Below are 17,607 nucleotides of genomic sequence, written 5' to 3'. Positions count from 1 at the left end.
TAAGGTTACCGAGGAGGAAGGTCCCTCCAGCACTCCTGCGCAGATCACTGAAGAAGCAACATGTAAGCTGCCCCCGCTGGAAAAGGTACTGAGCCATTATGGCTAACATAGATGAGACTAATGGGTTAATATAAGTTATAAGAGTTAACAAGTAGCCTGACCTAATGAGCCAATCAGTTTATAACCTGATGTAGACTCCTGTGTGTGATTTTCTTTGGAACTTGCCGACTTGTTGGGGTGCCGGGCGGGACAGAAACCCCAACAAGCCCCCTCATATTACATAACTAAAAAATCAAAAGTTATTCAAGCAAAATAAATAAAACTAAAGCAAAGTCAAAGTTTCTCCAAAGATGATAGTATGTCAGTCAGTAGATACAGAAATAAATAGGGGGCATTCATGTCAGCTCCATTAAAGGTGAAACCATAGCAATTCACCTATATACATTCACAAGAACAGCCAGAAATCAGAGGGTAGGCGGTTCCTAACGTAGGGGAGAGAGTGAGAAACGAGAATGTTCATACTTGGAGTGGAATCTCAGTACCATGTAAATCTAGTAGACATATGTGTGTGTGCACACACACCTTTCTATACAGGTACACATACACACACACACACACACACACACGAATAAACATGATAGTTAATCTGGATTGTTAATTTGACCAGATGCACACACTTAGAAAAGCAGCAAAGCATACTTCTGGGTGTGTCCCAAAAGATGTTCCCCAGATGGCCACCATGCAGGTAGGTGAGAGGATGGAGTTGGGAAGATCTGCTCTGGGGGGGGGGGGTGCTCTGCCCAGTGGGCGGAGAGCCTTGATGCAGTCAAAGGCAGAAGACAGGGGAATGTGCCCAAGCCTGCACTATACTCTCCCTAAGCAGGTGCAGTTTGGGCTGCTCCATGACCAGTGAACACTGGACTCTGGAGTCTTCAGCTTCTGCATGCAGCCCTGCATCAGTGACACTGCAGGGTACTCCCAGGCCTTAGCCTCAGGGGGAGGGGGCTGCATCATTGACCCCATCTTTTGGGGCAGAGTAAATGCTGCTCTCCCCAGATTTTCAGGCTGTAAATAACTATTGTGTGAGTGCCCAGCCTCTGTTCTTCTAAACCAGTCTAAGAAAATCCCCCTTACAATTTACATATGTGCAGGTACTCACACATACACAAGCACTTGTTCACATAGGAAGTGCTCTGAAGATGCCTGGTGAGTATAAAGGCCTATCCATGACCCAGAAATTTTCATTTTTGATGTTTCTTGGTTTAGTTTGTTCTTTCTTCCTTTTTTCATTCTCTTTCAGTTGTTCATTTGTGTCATTTGTGACAGGGTCTTACTATGTAGCTGAAATAGTTCTCCAAAAACAAACCTTCCTTACTCTACCCACCGAGAACCAGGATTACGGGCATGTATCGTACCTGTCTCCAAATCTCAGGTACTTTCTTAAGGGAAAAGAAAACAGATCAAAAGAAACCTCTTTTACTGTTGTTGCTGTTATGTTGTAATTGTTGTTTTGAGACAAGATCTTTCTGTGTAACAGTCCCGGTTGTTCTGGAACTCACTCTGTAGACCAGGTTGGCCTCAATATTTTCTTAAGAAGAATTAATTGAGAACTCTTCTCAAAGAGTTAACATCTGGTCAGGACCCAGGAGTGCGTGAATAATGACAAGTCTGGTGTCACAAGCTGTGCAATAAGAAAAAGACACTAGCATGCTCTGGGTGCAACAGGTGAGCCTCAAAGCATGCCAAGCCGCATACAAAAGTATAAGCTTGGTGCTAAATCATAGAATTTATACAAAATTCCCAGTGAGGCAAAGGCAAAGTTTATGGAGAAAAAAAAATCAGGTGACTGATTTTTTTTTTTTTTTGAGGAGGAGGAGAGTATAGAGCAGAAACATAATTTACTATGAAAGAGAAAGGGATATTCAAAGGTGGTAGCTACTCTTGGCATCTTGAACGAATGGTGTGGGTAGATAAAACATCTATCAAAAACCACGGGATGCTATGGTATGTTGATGTCTTCCTATGTTCCAGGGGAAATGACCAGAATCAAGCATGGCAATCAACTTAATGCAAGTGTGATGAAGTGATGAGGGGAACTTATTTTAAAATTTATCAGAATTTCAGACAGAGTGATGGACAGATGAAAAGATGCATAGATGGTGGGTATATGATGAAATAAGCATGGAAAATGTTCATTGGGAGACCCTAGTTGATCAACAAATGCCCTTTCAATAAGCTAAATCATTTTAATCTGTCTGCCTATCTGAAATTTATCAATCTAACATTTCAAAGAAAAGAAACAAATGACCCCAGGCTGCCTTCATTAGGATCTTTATGCTCCCAATGGACAGACCTGGCAATCTGCACATTTTACTGAGTTTGAATCATCTCCCTGATTAACCTCATTGTATTTGTCATCTCAGATCGGTTTTAAATATAATCCCATAAGATTAGAGGCTGTCAACAGTCTGCACGAAAAGCTCTCCAATTTGTGTATGTCTTGGAAGTGTATCAGCGCTGGGGAGGTGTACAGGACAGTTTCTAGATCTCCTCTTCAGAGAATACAGTGTGGATATAATTTCCTTCTTTGTCTGAAATAAAGCAGAATCTGAGGAGTTGCTTGGGCTAAAGAAATATGGGTGGAAGTCACTATCAGCCACTTCTGAAGAAAAATTTAAGAAGATCCACCGGTCCACCAGAAAATTTAAAGTGCTATACTTGTTATACCGGAGAGTGGGTTTCACAATACAAGATGGTATTTTTAAAAAATCCACTGTGCAGAGCTGTGTGTCGCTGAGTGCCCTGCTCAAGAAAGAGAGCAGAACTTGGTCTCGTTAACAATAGAAAGCAATGGCTTCTGGACCTCACAGGAGAAGGGGCGAGCACTTCAGGCTACAATCGATGTCCGGTTGTGGCAAGAGCACCAAAGTTCAAGCTCGGCTCAAAAGATGAATCTCTCTGTATCAACAGCAGTCTTCTGCGACGACCTCTCCAAAAGATGGAACCAAAGAACAAGGCCAAAAAGTATCTCCAGATATGACATCTGCAAAGATGTTTGTAAATACAGAGTTAGCAAAACGAAAAGCACAGCCTCCCCTCCCTTCAGATTAGGTCATTCCTAAGCTATAAAGCAGTTTGCCACAGCGGCCCAGAGGGGCACAATCACAATGATTTTCCATTTTTCTTCCCAAAGGACTCTTTTGACACTTGATTAAATTCCACGGCACCTTTGTCAATTCCTTAAGCCTGACTTCATCAACCTTCACCCAGACACTTCTGGATCATCATAGGTGCAAATGTATTGAGGCTGCAGGAGTCTGAGAATATCTTGAAATACTGAATTTGGCTAGGGGTGTGGGGGTGAGCCTGGGTGTTGAGGGGGTGTGGGGGTGTGCACGCACATGTGCCTGTGTGCATTTACAGGCAATAAATCTGTGTTGAATGTTTTCTTCAGCTACTCTCCAACCCATTCTTGGAGCATGTTTTCTCTCTGACCCCGGAGGACACCAATGTGGAAAGTCTGACTGGCAGCATCTACCTTCTCAGAAGCGGGAGACATATACACCTGAGCCTGACTTGTTACGTGGGTACCACAGATCAAATCCCAGGTCCCCATACTTGTAAAAAAATAAAAAATAAAAAAAAGTTTAATAAGCCAACTTGCCAGTCCCTGGACTTGTTTTGTTAGTGACCACACGAAAAGCCACTTGACTTAGAACCCGACACATAACAGAACGCTTCCTCCCTTGTCCTTACCACCCCAAATGATGTCATCCCAAGTCCCAATTTTTTGCTGCAAACTCGGTGCAATGATAATGAACCTTCTACATAAGAAGCATTTCAAAACAGCAAAGCAAACTCTAACGTCATCTTTTCAGCTGCCAGAAAACATCTCTCAACACTAGAAGAGAGAGAGAGAGAGAGAGAGAGAGAGAGAGAGAGAGAGATTCTTTAGGATTGTGCTTTAGGATTGTGCTTAAGTACTCCAAGTGTGCTCTGTCAGAAGAAATCTATCTCCTGCCAAAGCTTCTCAAAGGCCACAGTCTCTTAGTGTCTATGTCTTTACAAGAGTGTAGTGTGTCACCCATGACTGTTGCTGTACCATACTGCTTACCATAACAATCCCTGTAAAATAGGCCACCGTTACCTATAGAAGCTATGCTGGCTTTGGTCACATATTTTATTCCCCATATTTTCAGCTCACAAACCCTTTCTATTAAAAATAATTCTTTTTTTTATAGTTATAGACATCAGGATAAATTCTGATTAACTAAAGCCAGAGCAAGCAAACAATTTGTTCTCAAACGCACTCCCACAATATGCTGAACTGACTTGTCCTGCGGGTGACAGATTGTTCTTTGACATTTTTCACTAATAAGTTTTGAATAAGACTGAGCCATCTACTATAGCATACGTTAGCTATTTAATTTAGCGGCCCACTGTTGCACGGTTAATCTGTGTATGAGGGAGCAGCAAAGGGACTGGCAAGTAAGAAGCATGCTAAATTCAAACTCTGAGAGTGCAGCAGGCTGTGCACGCCCCGCAAGTACCAGGCATGTACAGTCCCTGGGCTCCTCATCCTAAAAACAAGTCACTAATAACCAGCCCAAAGGACAGAGAGCTGAACTCTTAAAATATTAGCATCATGGTTCCTTAAACTAGACTGCACATACTAGGTGGTGGTAGTGCACACCTTTAATCCCAGCACTTGGAAGGCAGAGGAAAGCAGATCTCCGGGTTTGAGGCCTGCCTGGTCTACATAGTTTCAGGACAGCCAGGGTTACACAGAGAAACCCAGTCTCAAAAAAATAACAAAAGGAAGACTGCAAAAATTACCCAATGAGAGCACCAGTAGATATATCAGTGTCAACAGGGGAACTCTTACAAGGCCCCACCACTAATGAAGAGCTACAGGCAATTTATGGCTGCTGAGAAAGAATCATTCATAAGGTGAGCCCCTAATAGGTTATCCAATCCCAAGTGGTCACCCCTAAACACGTATACATATAAGTAATACTGAAGACTCAATAGGTCTATACACACACACCTACACACACATCTGTGTGTGAACATATACATATAAATATAGTATGTAGCAGTAACAATTAAATAATAAAATGTTAATAATTGGAGAGGGAGTTGGCGGGACATGGGAGGAGTAGGAATAGGGAGAGGGTGATGTGGAAATGATTCTCAAAAAGAAGAATGAAATAAACGTCTTAAAATGCACAAATTGTATCGTGAATACAGCCTGTAGATATTCAACAACAGTTGGCTTCTATGGTAGCTGTATTCCCAGCGCTTTTCACTAGGGCAGCACCATGGGATTAGTTCTGGCTGTGTTGCCGTGAAACAAAGTGTTGGCCACAGCCTAGAAGGGTAGGGATAAGAACCCCACTAGGATCTCTGTCACCACAGCCCAGGAAGCCTTGTACTCCAATGAGGGGACTATCGGTGCAAGAGTCGACCACTAGATCCCCAGGTGACCACCCAGGGTGGGGCAGGCTGCCCTGAGGCAGCAATGTGTTTTCTCAGCTGATCAGATACTGAGATCTGGAAGGCGTTATATCCCCATAATCATCCTACTACGGACTCGTGGTACGGGGCAGCTGGAATGAAGAGAAATGGCAAAGTCTGTTTATCAACGTAACAAGTCGCCCGCCAAGACCAACTGGAAAGGTTACACAAGTCCCGTTAATACTGCTATGATACGACATCATGACCAAACCTAGGGCAGAAAGGGTTTCTTTCGTCTTATGCTCCTGAACGGCAGGCCAGGAACTCAAGGCAGGAACCTGGAGGCGGGAACTGAAGCAGAGACCGTGAAGGAATGCCGCTCACAGCCTTACTCAGTTATCTTTCGTCTACACCTCGTGGACCACTTGCCCAGCGATGGTATTGCCCTCCGTGAACTACTATATCAATCATCTATCAAGTAAGTAACCCAGAGACTTGCCTAGAGACCAATTGGATGGGCGTGGTCTCTCATTGGTGACGCCCTCTCAGGTGATCCTAGTTTGTGTTAAGTAAACAGAAACTAACCAGTACGGATGACTACATGTTGATAAGGTCGCTAGGGTGTGGGGAAATCATGGAGAGAAGGGAATTGCATTTTGGGGAGATGGGCTTTCTAGACAAATGTCCCTCAAGGTCTTTGGGAAGGTGCTGTAGCCCAGACACGGCTAGCAGCAGCAGCAGGGGCATAACACTGGGTATCTAGAAGCAAATTGATGAGGTGTCTGACTGTGGCGCTAGTTACAGGGAAGCATGCTTGTCGAAATTCACTAACCTGAGCTTCAAAAACGCATGAATCTTGCCATTTATAAATTAGACCTCAGCACATACATCTTTCTGAAAAAAAAATGCTTCCACTTAATTAAAAAAGATTAAAGTTCAAACAAGATTAACTTCATCCGTTATCATATTAGCAAGGACTTGAAATGCTGATAATTTTCAGGCAACTTACCTTGAGAAATACAAGGTCATATTTCCGACTATATACTGTAGCTCACAAGTGGAGATTCAGTCTCAAGGAAACTATGGATACTGGCCAGTGTGCGCTCTCTCTCTCTCTCTCTCTCTCTCTCTCTCTCTCTCTCATGCATGTGTGTGTGAGTGTGTGTGCATGTGTATGTGTGTGTACAGTGCTCAGGAAGGCCAGAAGAGAGTTTGGATCCCACGGAGCTGGAATTACAGGTGACACCGACGAGCTTCCTAACATGAGTGCTGAGAACCAAACTCCAGTTCTCTGCAAGAATAGCAAATACTCTTAGCCACCGAGCCATCTTTCAAGCCTCTTCATCAATTTTTATTTTTCGACATAAATATTTTATTAACTTTTTATGTAACATACACTTACTGAAAAAAGTTAGATTCTAGCTTTCAAAAAAGAAAAATTGATGTCATTATAAAGTATTATTTTTTATTTATATATTAAAAAAGCAAAGTATTAATCACAATAGGATCTACATGCTGGATAAAATTACTTAACATTAAACTGCTTTCTTGATCCCTAGATGGTATCGTATATCTTACAACCAAAACATAAGATCTACGCATTGCATACAAAATAAGTCCATATACTAATGTAGCAACAAAAACAAGTACTAGAAAACATATAACCCGTAACTAACTAACTAACTAACTAACTATATATATATATATATATATATATATATATATATATATATATATATATATATATATATACACACACACATACATATATATATATCTTGCTTTTTGTTTTTGGATTTATTCCCTTTGTCAAGCAATTTTGCAGATGAATGGCAAGCACAGTCTAGAATGAAAAACATCCATGGAAACACCAAAAGAAAAATTCAAAGTAAAAGTCTAGCCTTCAAGACATTAGTAAACTCTGAAGTAAATTTATTAATCTCTCCACAGTTTCTTTTTAAAAAAAGTATTATTAGAGATAAATTACCAGCTTTAAAAACTTGAACTATGTTCACAGAATAAAAATAAATTTAGTTTCAGAACACTGCCTATTAAAGGAAATAGTTCATAAAGAGTTCATATTAAAATTTTGAGAGCTTACTTCTATAAAAACACTTGGTTAAAAATAAAACAAGAAACATTTTTAGTGTGTAAGGAAAGACTCTAACAGTTTTCCTAGTATGGAATTTAACTTAGAGGATCTAAGCAAATCCTAAATCTTTTTAAATATACAACTCCAAATTTTCCATGCATTTAGAAGTGTTTGTAGCTTTACACATCATTGTAAACTTAGTTTGGGTTTCTATTGCTGTAAAGAGACACCATGACCATAGCAACTCTTATAAAGAAAAACAGGGGGCTGACTTACAACTCAGAGGTTTAGTCCATCATCATCGTGGGAAGCAAGGCAGCATGCAGGCAGGCATGATGCTAGAAAGGCAGCTGGGAGTTCTTACATGTGCAGGCAGCAGAAAGCAACTATGTGTCACTCTGAATGTAGCTTGAGCGCAGGAGACCTCAAAGCTCACACCCTCAGTGACACACCTCCTCCAACAAGGAAGGCCATAACTACTCAGCAAAGTTACACCTCCTGTTAGTGCCATTCCCTACCTGGGTCATTTTCTTTCAAAACTCCATACTTACTAAATGTGCTCTTTAAGTTATTGTAAAATTAAGATTATTTTTATAGTTTATAGCTATGAAAAGTATTTTCCATATTTAAAATGAAATGTACCTTCAAAACATTCATCTTAAGTTGTTAAGAAAAACAAAACACAGTTGTCACTGTTTGACCCAGAATGTACAATAAGCCTCCTTAAGGAGGGTTTTATCCTGTTGGCTTGCAATGGTTCCCAGACTAGCAGAGAACTCCTGGGCTCTAGCAATGCTCCTGTCTTGGTTTCCCAAGCAGCTAGAACTGTAGGATTTTTAAATTGGCAGAAACATTATCAAGGATGACCAGAATTGAAGTGACTTGGAAGAGGTCAGGTTGCCCTGGCCCTGCATCTCCACCGCTTAGGAGCCATATTTGCCTGCAAACAAATGGCTTGGGAAGGGTTGGGGCACCTTGGGAGCCATATTTTCCTGAAAACAAATGGCTTTTTGCTTGATAAAATGTTTTACAAAATCCACAGGGCCCTCCTTTCCTGCTGAGAAACAGTTTGGTTCCCTAGGAGGAATTGCCCTGTGTGATATCACAGAGGACTAGAAGTTACATTGTAAAGACTCACTGCCCTGCACCAGGTGTGAAATCACAGAGGACCAGAGGTTACATTGTAAAGGCCCCCTGGTCTGCCCCAGGTGTGATATCACAGAGAACCAGAGGTTACATTGTAAAGCCCCCCTGACCTGTACCAAGTATGATGTCACAGAGGACTAGAAGTTACATTGTAAAGGCCCCCTAACCCAGGTAGGAAATGCCACTAACAGGTGTGATATGTCTGCCACAAACTCCTCTTCTCCCTTGTCTCAGCATTGAGTCTTTCCCAGGTCTAAGTCGGCTCTTGGCCAGCCTGCTGGAGTACTCAATATTCTCCTAATTGGTTTCCCAAACCCTGGTGGTCTGTAGCTTTCACTTGTGGGCTATTTCAAAACCAAAACCCAAACTACAATCCCTCCAAAAGCCAGACCAATTGAGAACAGTGTTGACTGTGTTCAGTATTAGATACACGTCCCTGTTGCAAAATAACAGGCAAAATCATACTTGTTTTAACATCTGTATCCACATATATTACACTGAAAAGGGTTTTCCTACCCATGGCATCCCATGTGAATGGTGTAAAGGATGTCGTCTGCAGAACCCATGTCACAGTGGTGGCAGTGGTGCGGAAGCTTGGGGTTCTAAGCACCCTGTTGAGGCTGGAATACTTGGCTGCCTGTTTCCTCTGCTGGGGGGTACCGGTGTGGTTGCTGCTAAGGCCTGTTGCTGGTCCATAGTTTCTCTGACTCTGCAATAGCTGAGGTTCTGGACTTTTAGGGGAGGAGCGCTGAGGAATACTTTCTGACACAGCAGAAACTACTACTTGGGCAAAGGGCTTCAAAATCATGAAAGACTTTTCATCGGGACAGGAAATGACACCAGGGGGCAGAGTTTTGCTTCTCGGGAGGCCAGCTGGATCACTGTCCTGCCAGAGAACTGATTCAAGGGTTTGTCAACCATGAGTCCTTGAGGGTCCCTGGGCAGGTCACCAGATGGTGTGATTTTCCCCACAGGAGTCAGTCTGAAAATTTGGGATTTCATGGGTAAAAACTGTCGTATCCTGCATCCAGGCGACATCAGCCAGGTCCTGCCCTACTTATTTGTCCATGTTTGGAGGGAAGTGTGAGGATTAAGAAAGAAAGAGGTAGACAAGAGACAGCTAATAGAATCAGGAGCGAATCTAGTAAATACTCAGATTCACCCCATGTTTATTTCTCATAGGCTTTATACCCCAATCCAAAAAGAAGGGGGAAGACAAGAGACTTCTTTACCAAGATACAGAGAACAAAGTAATCACTTTCTCAATACCCAAAGCATCACCCTGAGTCACCCTGAGTCAAAACATGCTGTTAGTAGCCACATCTTGGGTCAAACCTCCCATCATAGAACCTTAAAGGAGCAAGAATAGATCTGAACTCTCTGATCTTTAGTCAAGGTGGAACAAATCCACCTCTGTGGGCTCCCACAAAAAAATCTTTAAGGAAATCTGGTTCCTGGACCACCTTGGAATGTGAACTTGAATTGATTCATGCTCTTTGGAAATATCCCAGATTGCCTGATTTATAGAACCCTCAAGTTTTCTCGGCATTTCCTAAACTCTTCCACAAAGTCCAAAGGCTCCACCCTCCTTCCACCTGGCAATGTGCTCCTTTTTCCTTCTTTTCTTTAGTAAGTGGAAAGTCTGTTGTATCTCTTCATCCCAAGGAAATTCTACCGTTTCCTTTCCACTGCAACGCTGATGAAATATCAAATAGCTGAAATCTGGGCTGGAGATGCACCAAAGGACTCCCAAAGGCCACAGAGGGGATTTCAACTGAAATTCAAATGCTGCACAGAGGCCTCATGACCACCCACTGAGGAAAATCCACCGCCTCATTCATGCCTGCCACCTCCTCACTGAGGCCGCTGTGTTTATATAGTTCTTTCAACTCAGGCTTCTCCCTTGGAAGGGAAAATTAAATATGAAGTATTTGTAACACTGCATAGGCAAGCATGAGAACTTGTTGTTTACTAATGCCAGCATCCTCTGTACACCAATGCCCCATAGTGGGGCTCGCAGCGTCGCTGGAAGTTGTGCTGCAGCTGAATTTTTATGACATTTTGCCGAGAATTTAATAAGGTTTAACCTCTCTGCTTCTCTAGACAGAAAATACAGTGCTTACACTTTTAATGAAATTTTACCTAGCTAAAGCTCAATGGGGGGCCTTTTATCACAGGTAATATTAAAATCATAAATATTTTAAAATAAAATTACCCATTACCACTAATACATGGTGGTGTCTAGGTTCTTGGCACATAAAACCATTTGTATTTGGGCAGCCAACCGACGCTGACATTTAATTTCCAGATTTCAATCATTTATAACTATAGCTAAGAAAACAGAGTAAATTATGCCTTGTGGATAAGATTATCAGATACTGATTAGAAAAAAAAATCTCATCGGGAATCTTTGACCAAAATTTATAATCCTCATTTCCTCATCACTCACAAATTAATATGATACATATTATTCTCCAGTCAAAACCAAATTTGTTTAGAGCATGACATGAACAAATATTGTTTCTTCCCATGTGGGTTTGTCCTGCTCTACCTAAATCAAGAATAAGAATGGAGAGAGGGCAGAAAAGCAGAAGGGGAAGGGACCAGGCACAAGTACACAGAGAACCTTAGGAAGCCATGAGGACCAAGCACAAGCACCCAGAGAGCCTTGGAAAACCATAAGGATTAAGCGCAAGTACCCAGAACCTTAGGGAGCCATAACTGCAAAGCTGTGACATCACTCTGCCAGTCCTGTGACCTGCGTGGCAAATACCCACCAGGCCTTCTCTGGAAAAGAAAACTCAAAGACAGAAGAGCTCATTACAGCATCTTAATTAAATGTGTAAGATGTAAAGGACCGTGCTGAAGCAAGAATCGCTACAGTCTGTGAACATAAACAACGAATAGTTCTGCAGAGGCTCTAAACTGACTTCCGAGAAATCCTCATTAAGCAGAATAAGAACCATACAAGGAAACCAGCCAATTAGCTTCTAGCACACATGTGACATACTTCAACCATGCCGAGGCGCCTGCGGTCATTTGATACTGACCATGAAATCTGCTCTCAGAATACGTAAAGGTCAGGTGACCGGAAATTAAAACAGTAGTAGAATTCCAGACCGAATAACAACATGGTTTCTCTGCACTTGGTTTGGCAGTCCTATCAGGCTAACCCACATGAAAGAGAAAGACATGGGGCTCAAGGAAGCAGGCCACACTTCAGTGCATAACCACGTGTGATAAGAGTCAGCAATGGATTTCAGCAGAGAGATTGGACAGTATCAGGCCATACCCCAAGCAACTTAATGCTCTTCAGTCTGTCACTATATCTGATCCACATTTTGGATTTCACTCACATGCCTACCTTTTCCTTACCCTCTCCTTACAGATTCAATGGTTTGACTACTGTGACCCAAACATCTTGACGAGTCATGGCTACTAGCCAAAATGCCCAGATGGTGTGGGACAATGGTCTGTATTCTGTGAATTATATTTTAAATAAATGCTGATTGGCCAGTAGTCAGGCAGAAAGTATAGGCGGGACAACCAGACAGGAGGTAGAGGCAGGTCAACAAGAACAGGAGAATTCTGTTCCTCTGGGAAGAGGAAAGCTTGGTCTGCAGTCCTGACCCAGTCACAGAGCAAGCAAGATGTGACTACCTCGCCGAAAAAGGTACCGAGCCATGTGGCTAACATAGACAAGAATAACAGGCTAATATAAGAGTTAATAAGAAGCCTGAGCTAACGGGCCAATCAGTTTATAACTAATGTAGACCTCTGTGTGATTTCTTTGGGACTTAATGACTGCGGGAACCGGGCAGGACAGAAAACCTCAGACAACACTCAGATGCAATGCGAACCCACCTATAATAAACAGTAGCTTATGGGCAAACATTTATCTTCTCAACATAAGGTCCTCATGAGCTAACAGTTCGACAGACACAGGGTGAGGAAAATAGATGTTAGTTTAGGCTCATGCAGCCTCAACCAACCTGCCACTTCCACAGCCTCCTTGCTTTGTAAATAGTCTTTGCTTAAACACATCAACCAAACAGACAGTCAGCAAAGACAGCCTGATGTTCATGGGTCCATCAGTTCACTGCTACTTCACAGCCTTCAACATATCCACTAGGTCTCATCGTTCAAAACAGGCATCATATCCAGAAGATTTCCAAAAGGCCTTGAAAATCAAAGGAACATAAACTAAAATCCCCACTTAAAAAATAAGATTTCTTCGAAATTGCACTGGGTTGGGCTTAAAACGTCTAGAAGTTACTTTTTGTTACCTGGTAAAAATCTAGGTCTTCAGATAGAAATGAGTGGCTGTTTCCATAGCAGCCAGTCTCCGGTTACTGAACGGGTGAAATCCCCTGACCAAGCTCATGCCTACATCCCAGCTAATAGAACCCCAGGAGATGAGTGGGTCAGCAGAGCGGGCTCATACCTCATGTCATCAAGCACTGGAGTCTCGGCTGCTTCTACAAAACAAAACCAAACACAGCTCTATTTGCTCTCTGTCCCGTCAGGCATCAACTCTGCAATTTCTCCTAAAAAAGCAAGCTGTTGCTGACCCTAACAGAAAATGTGTTTTTAAATACTATCTCCTTCAAATAAGCCCCCCGTGGTTATCCCATGCACTGAACTTCACAGACTCTCTTGGACAAACAAGACCATGAGAGACAAACTATTCAGAACACCATGGATCATCTTTGTGGGTCACCTGAACGAGAGGCCAATGGCACTGCTAGGACTGGGATTCTTCCTTCAAAAGGTCACAGGGAAATGCTTTCAGAGAGAGCTTTAGAACCGAGACACAAAGCTAGAGAGGCTGTAATTTGGAGGTCAAAGAACTGGAGGAAAATCTTACTCGATGGTATCTAAAGCAATTTCATATTTCAAAGACTTCTGATACACAGCGAGTGAAAAGCCGTCCTAGACAAAGCCCACATTCTAATCCCAGGGCTAGTCATAATTTCATGCCAAGCCTCGATTTGGTCTTGTTCTCCCAGAGATCAAAGGCTCATTGTAAAGACACCGTGGAGAAGCACCTTCCAGACGCATCCAGCCTCAACTCTCTGTGAACCATGTGAGACGCCAAGGCACTTCTGAGATTAACAAGCTCAATATCCTTACTCAAATATCTAAAGTTCAAAAAATTTGTCTTAAGGGAAAATTGTTCACCCTGACATTGAAGCTGCGGTAAGAAAGTACGCACCAATCTTTCTGCTAAAAACACACAGAGCTCATGACACCTCGGAACATTCCAGTATGCCGTTAAAATTAATCACCCAGACAGCAACCTGCCGGATGGCTAAGACGCTGTCTAGCTGCTTAGCTGCCTCTGTAGGTTCCCGTGGTCTAGTGCCTCATCATACTTAATTCTGCACATCCAACACTTGTCTTTATCTGCATAGGACTCTGTCTTGTTACCACTACTTTCCTTTTATGTAGAATCGCATGCCTGCTAGGCTGACCTCAAACTTGTTAAATAGGCAAGAGTGATATTGGATGGCTGATCTTCCTGCCTCCGGCTTCTTTTAGCAGTTCCAAGGATGCAGCCAAAGGTCAACCCCATGAGTGCTAGGAAGGTACTCTATCAACTGAGCCACATCCCTCATCACTTTACATGAGTAGAAAAAGAAGATGGAGCGTGGGTGGACAGAGGCTGCTCCAGTTGGTCAGTGCTATAACCAATAAACTCCCGAGCCTGCTTATTTAACGTTACAAATAACTTACTTTGAATTTTCCCCTCAAGGAAAAGAGCCTGGATTGATACACAAACACAGTAGCCCCAGCTGAGGTAGTGACCTCTGTGGATGAGGCAGAGGATTTTCCTTGGTGGGTTGTCAGAAGATCTCTCTGTGGGTTTTGGATTTTAGTCGACTTTTGGAGTCCCTTGGCTTGGCTCCAGAGTAAATTTAAAGAAAAAGGACTGACTTGGAGTAAAAAGATACAACAAACTTTTTACTTTAAAAAAGAGAGAAAAAGAAGTGCAAACAAAAGCTATCTCCCTGATTTGTAGAACTTTCAATAACACTGCATCCGTGAAATAAAGGAAGGTGTGTGCCTGTTCAAAGTGTTGCTCAGTTGGCTGTACCTGGGCATCACTAGAACCAAACTAGTCATGCGTAGGGCAATTTTTAAATTCTCAGAGAGAACACTGGGTAAGCAGTTACATCAGAGCAAAGAAATATAGACGCCATAGACTGTAAGCCTCAGATGCTATCAGATGATGGTTTTGCTTCTGAATTGGTAGAAGCTACTACACTGCAAAATGGTGGGAGTTGGTACATTCCATAAAGATTTACTAGGTGAGGTATAGCTCAGCAGATAAGGGCACATGCCACCGAGACTAACAACCTCTCTTCAACGGTGGAATGAGAGAACTAACTCCAAAAGTTGTCCTCTGGCCTCCACATGCAAGCCACACCATGTGCATACACCCATAAACACAGACACACATGCACATATAAATTTCTAACGAAACCTTGAAGATCCTCCCAGTCTTCCTAAGGAAATTAAGTTAGACTCAGAGGTGGGAAGTGCACAGCTGTTATGAAGCTAAAGATAAATCCAGATAATTTGGCTCCAACAAGCAGCCTTCCAGGCTTCCAGTCACGGAGGTTCTGATGGGTCAATCCCGTCAACCTTGGAGAATTTTTAGTGCTGAAATAGCTTTTTCTGGGAATGTCAGTTCATAGGTGTTTTACGTATGTGAACTGAAATGAGAGAAAACCAAAAATAACATAATATCTTTATAAGACAAAAAGAAATACAGAAGATGATGTGCTAAATCCAAAAGAAGCAAATTCACACTAAATAGCATCAGAAGGAACATATCTAAGGGCTTGTCTATCAAACCAGGAATGGTCCATACTTGAGACTCATATGAGCAACTGTCAGAATTTCTCATGAGTATCCCTTGCTAGGTTTCTGACTCCAGGCAAGTTGCTCAGACCCCTCTAGAGTCCTTATATAGTCACACCCTAAGTGAGGACATTGTGGGCCAGCAAATTGACTCAGCAGATAAAGACACTTGCCACTAAGTCTGACAACCCACCTCCAATCCCAGAACCCGAATGGTGGAAGGAGAGAATTGACTCTACATGTTGTCCTGAGCTCTATACATGTGCTATCACGCACATGTACACACACATAGGTAACCATACACACGATAAATAAATATGTGTAATAATTTTTAAGTGAACAAAGTCTGTTGTGCTTTGTGATAAAATTTGCTACATAGCTTCACTAAGTAAATACTTGCACGTTCAAAGGAGGAGCATCGTGGGATGTCTCCATTTATCACCAAAAAGACAAAAGAGCTACTCTCTTAAGTGCATCCTATGACACCCATGTTTAGTTAGAAAGGAAAGCAATCAAAACTTTTCCTCTTTGCCGTCTGACTTATGGCAATTAAATGGAACAGAATGTCAAGGCAGGGCCTACAGAATGACTGGAACATTGCAAAGAAAACTTGTCCAACAGAACCTGACATTTTCAAACAAGACAGAACATGGTCGAGGGCCCAAGACTTTGTGAGGAAATTAATGCACTCTTTGAGGCTAAGTCCTGTGGGTACTCTCTAGAACCCATTCTTCCAACTTCTAATAGATGTTGATAGGAAAGGGATAATACCAAGTGTTTGTCCCCTTCTAGACTCTAAGGGTCTCAGATTTTTTATTTTGCTATCTAAGAACAAGAGAGGAACATCGAGCTGGGTAGTGATGGTGCATGCTTTGAATCCCAGCACTCAGGAGGCAGAGGCAGGTGAATCTCTGTGAGTTCGAGACCAACCTTGACAGCTAGTTCCAGGACAGGCTCCAAAGCTACAGAGAAACCCTGTCTTGAAAAACCAAGAGAGGGAGGAGTATGGTCATTAAGGGCAGACAGCCTTCTCCTCTGTGCCTATTCTCAATGAGCTCAGCATCAATGCAAAATGACCTTAGCAGGAGATGCAGTGCTCACTTGGCAGCTTTCCAAGTGTGCCTCAATCCCCAGTACCTCACAAACCAGACATAGTGGTGGTGCAAGTGTACAACCCCAGCAATTGGGAGGCAGGGGCAGGAGGACCCAGAGTTCAAGTCCTCTTCAGCTACATAGGAAGTTTGGGGTTAGCCTGAGACTATGTCAAAAAAAAAAAAAAAGAAATGAAATAACGTAGAATTTTGGCCGTGAAGTTAAGTCACCTGATTCTTTTCATCTCATCTGATTGAAAAGTCGGTGTGGAGAGAAGCTTTGAAGGCCAAGGGGGTCATTTATTGAAGGACCCTCCTGGAGACACGCATTGTTCTCCTTAAATGAGACAGTCTATAGGAAATGCTGTGTCCTGAGCAGGGCTTTGTTGTCTCTGTGTTGATTTCTTATTGTATCAGAACAGGAGCGGTGGGGACAATCCAGTCAGATGCTCCTGAGGACCGCTGAGACTTAGAGAAACTCATTTAGTGTCATTAGTTGCCAGACAACAGACAAACTGAAGGGCTTTGCATGCAGAAATTATCACAAAAAGCCATTTGTTCCACATTATATGTAAAGGGGATTTTTAAATAAACATCAGGCTATTTATTAGCAATAAAAGTAAAGGATGTTCGTCATCTGTATTGTCTGCACACATCATTCTTTTATTTTTCTGGGACACTTTGATGCTGGTGAAGCAAATTCTCTCAAATGCATCTCATTTTTACAACTCTTGTACCTGCATTTAGTCTCCCCCGGGCCTTTTTGTAAGTGTGAAGTCATACATATGTACCGCCATCATGTCCGAGTTCATTGTAATAATAGCTGGGTTCTTCCTGGTGTTTTATATATGCCATTATGAAAAGCTCAGCTCTCACAGGGGGGACATCACCCTTTCTACTGCATAGGTTGAAGCACTACACTATACTACAGACATTTCCATCATCTTCTTCCAC

General features: G+C 42.4%; 1 long non-coding RNA gene and 1 pseudogene across 1 annotated transcript; both read right to left on the bottom strand.

Moving 5' to 3' along the window:
- Positions 1-2,318: 2,318 nt before the first annotated feature.
- On the bottom strand, positions 2,319-3,897 carry LOC125411183 (uncharacterized). Its single transcript, XR_007235267.3, has 2 exons — positions 3,757-3,897; positions 2,319-3,043 (listed from the first exon to the last, which is right to left on the bottom strand). It is a non-coding gene; the product is annotated as an uncharacterized LOC125411183 (long non-coding RNA).
- A 5,217-nt stretch (positions 3,898-9,114) lies between these two features.
- LOC125411576 (zinc finger protein Pegasus pseudogene) lies at positions 9,115-10,914 on the bottom strand (annotated as a pseudogene).
- Between the last annotated feature and the right edge of the window lie 6,693 nt (positions 10,915-17,607).

Source organism: Myodes glareolus, chromosome 18, assembly GCF_982192425.1.
Source record: "Myodes glareolus chromosome 18, mMyoGla1.1, whole genome shotgun sequence".
Classification (NCBI taxonomy): Eukaryota; Metazoa; Chordata; class Mammalia; order Rodentia; family Cricetidae; genus Myodes; species Myodes glareolus.
The sequence above is the reverse complement of the archived record's forward strand: the minus strand, read 5'-3'. Positions and strand labels throughout refer to the sequence as shown.